Raw genomic sequence first — 3,516 nt, 5'->3', positions numbered from 1 at the left:
CCGTTAATCTTTTTATTTAATAGTTCTACCTGGTTAGATAGCATAGTAACCTCATCAAGGTTGAAAACACTAGCTGTTTTTGTTGGCTTTGTTCTCATGACTTGCCACTGATAGTTATTCAGTGAAATCTCTTCAATAAATTCATAAGCCACTTCATGTGTTTTGTTATTCAGTGATCCACCAGCAACAGCGTCGATAAGTTGCCTTTTTGAGAGGTTCATACCGTTGTAAAACATTTGAACCTGCAACCATAAAGGTAACCCATGGTGAGAGCACCTTCCCAATAGGTCCTTGTATCTCTCCCATGCATCATAGAGTGTTTCAAGATCCATCTACACAAAATAAGAGATATCATTCCTCAACTTAGCCGTTTTAGTCAGCGGAAAATATTTAAGTAAAAACTTTTCAGTCATTTGTTCCCAAGTAGTGATTGACTCTCGTGGTAATGAGTTCAACCACTGTTTAGCCTTGTTCCTCAATGAAAAGGAAAACAACGGAAGGTGAATGGCATCATCATAAATGCCATTGATCTTAAAAGTGTCGCAAAACTCTAGGAAATTTGTCAAATGAGCATTTGGATCCTCGTCCTTCAAACCATCAAACTGAACAAACTATTGTATCATTTGAATTGTGTTAGGTTTCAGTTCAAAATTATTTGCAGCAATAACAGGTCTAACTATACTCGATTCGGCTCCGGTTAAAGTAGGTTTAGCATAATCATACATAGTACGCGGAGTAGGATTCTGATTTACTGGATCGACAGCAATCGTAAGAGGTAGTGGATTTTCCTAATTTTCAACCATCTCCTCAGTTGTGGTGGAAATATCGTCCTCTTGACCTTCCTCTATGTATCTTAGGCTTCGCCTTATTTCTCTTTGATTTCTGCGAGCTGTGTGTTCAATCTCACTATCAAAAAGTAATGGTCCTGACGGGTTTTTTCTAGTCATAAACTATAAAAACCTGCCAGAAGAAAATAAAATAATATTTAGTAATATAAACAAAATTTAAATTTAAATTGCCATAGAATAAATGGCTAAAGTAATAAAAATTAAGTGTTCCTAATATCTTAGTTCTTCGGCAACGGCGCCAAAAACTTGATGTGAACAAATCATATAAGTTTTAAATTTATAATTGATCGTACTTGAAAACTAACTATTATCACGATGAAGGCAAGCGCACCTATCAAACAATAGTATAGTTTATAGCAAGACCGGAATGTCGAACCCACGGGAACTAAAAGTACTAGTATTAACTCTCTTTTTATTATCTGGCCTAAAAATAAAAGGGTTTGTTTTATCTAAATTAATTAACTAAACTAGGAATATACAGGAAGAAAATGGGGGAAATAATTTTGGGAAAAACTGATTGATTTGGACAATACCCAAGGAGAAATCCACCTAGACTTCACTTGTTTTTTTACTCTGAATCAGACGATTTATTCACTTTACTTGATCTGTAGAAATCCCTAAGTTATATTATTATCTCTCTCGAGCTAACAACGTCTAACCATAGGTTGATTAATTGAAATCTCTTTCTAATTAAAACCCCTAGTGTTGCATTAACTCGATCTATGGATTCTTTTATTAGGTTTCACCCTAATCCGGCAAAATTATGTCACCCTATGTCTAGGGGTGCAATCAACTCTGCTTAATTATGCTAGATCTACTCTTAGACAGGGAGTTTTTCTCCACTGAATAAGCACATCAATACTTGAATCAATATCCTGGATTATTAAAGCAAGAATTAAGAAGTCATAATTAAGAACAAGTCAAATATTTATCATATAATTCAGAAAATAATAACAAGATACATCTTAGGTTTCATTCCCCTTAGGTATTTAGGGGATTTAGTTCATATGTGAAAAAGTAAACATCTTAGAAGAACAATGATAACAAAACATAAAGAAACCCAAAATTGTCGAAGGAAATTGAAGGGAGATCTTTAGTCTTGAAGGAGAATCCGGCTTTTGAGATGGATCAATCGGCTTCCTTCGAGTAATTCCTTGCCTCCTACTCCGTGTCTCCTTTCTAGGTACCTCCTAGGGTGTTTATATAGGCTTTATAATGCTTCAAAACCCTCAAGAGTGGCCTTTTCCGAATAGGACTAGACTTGGGCTCGACAGGGACATGCCCATGTGACACGCCCGTGTGGGTGGCTTAAGCCGTGTTGCAATCTGTTAAATAGACACGGGCATGTGAACTACCCGTGTGAAGAAGTCCAGGCCGTGTTGATTTTCTATGTTGACCCATTTTCTTCTTTTTTGGCCCGTTTCTCGTACTTTTTACTCTCCTATGCTCACCTAAGTATAAAGCATGAAATTAAGGGATTAGGAGCATCAAATTCCATAAATCCAATGATAATTCATCCAAAAATATGCTAAGCATGGGATAAAAATATGTATAAATTATGATTTATCAGCCGTGTGCCCCTTATTTGATTGTTGATGTCACAAACAGAATACAGGCTAGTTCTGGACACGGGCGTGTGCAAGGCACACAGGCTGGACACACAGGCGTGTAGTCTGGCCGTGTGAGGAAGTCAGTATGTGTACGTTGTATTCACATGGCCTGAGACACGGACGTGTCTCTTGTCCGTGTGAGTGACACAGGTTGGGCATACGGGCGTGTGACCCATGCAGTGATGAAGATTTTCTTAATTTTGTAAAGTTTTCTCGAGTTATCAGTTTAGTCCTGAACCCCATTTTAAGCATGTTTTAAGGTACTATAGAACTTTATGAGGGGCAATGTGGTTGAATGCATGAAAATTTTAAATTGTATGCAATTTATTATTGTAAAATATGACTGAATGACTCAATGTAAGTTTGGTAATGCCTCGTACCCTGTTCCGGTGTCGATTACGGGTAAGAGGTGTTACATTTTATTAGTATCAGAATTACAGTTTAGTCAGTTCTAGGAATAACGTAGCGTGTGTGAGTTTAGCTATACATGGCATAATTTATACTGCGATAGTGTGATGACTTTTGACATTTGAAAATATGCTTTTATATAGTAAATATAGAGCTGTAGCTGATGTTGTCGAGAGCGTAGCGCCTGCTCTGCATGGGACAGTGCCAGTTGAATCTCGACCTATCTCGAGTAGCCATGAGGGGGAGGCTAAACAAGCCTTTTACCAAATGATGAAAAAATGGTTTACTTAGTATATCCAGACTAATCTTGCTGTACAACAACCTCCACCCCAGAATAATCCATCTCTGATACCTGTGATACCTCTAATGATTGATCTGATGAGATTTAACAGGCTAATGATGATAATGATGATGATGATGCTGAGCGGGCTGAGTTGTGGCTCGATAATACCATTCGTGTGTTTGACGAGCTACTTGTACTCCGGACGAATGTTTAAAGTGTGTCATATCCTTATTACGAGATACTGCATATCACTGGTGGAATACACTAGTATCGTGGTCCCAAAAGAGATAGTGACCTGAGAATTCTTTCAGACTGAGTTCCGTAAGAAATACATCAACCAGAGATTTATCGACCAGAAACGGAAAGA

At 37.5% G+C, this 3,516-nt stretch overlaps 1 non-coding gene across 1 annotated transcript; it reads left to right on the top strand.

The window, feature by feature from the left end:
- Positions 1-258: 258 nt before the first annotated feature.
- LOC128291088 (small nucleolar RNA R71) lies at positions 259-365 on the top strand. Its single transcript, XR_008280864.1, has one exon. It is a non-coding gene; the product is annotated as a small nucleolar RNA R71 (small nucleolar RNA).
- Positions 366-3,516: the final 3,151 nt, after the last annotated feature.

The sequence above is a fragment of the Gossypium arboreum genome, chromosome 3 (genome assembly GCF_025698485.1).
Source record: "Gossypium arboreum isolate Shixiya-1 chromosome 3, ASM2569848v2, whole genome shotgun sequence".
Classification (NCBI taxonomy): domain Eukaryota; kingdom Viridiplantae; phylum Streptophyta; class Magnoliopsida; order Malvales; family Malvaceae; genus Gossypium; species Gossypium arboreum.
The sequence above is the reverse complement of the archived record's forward strand: the minus strand, read 5'-3'. Positions and strand labels throughout refer to the sequence as shown.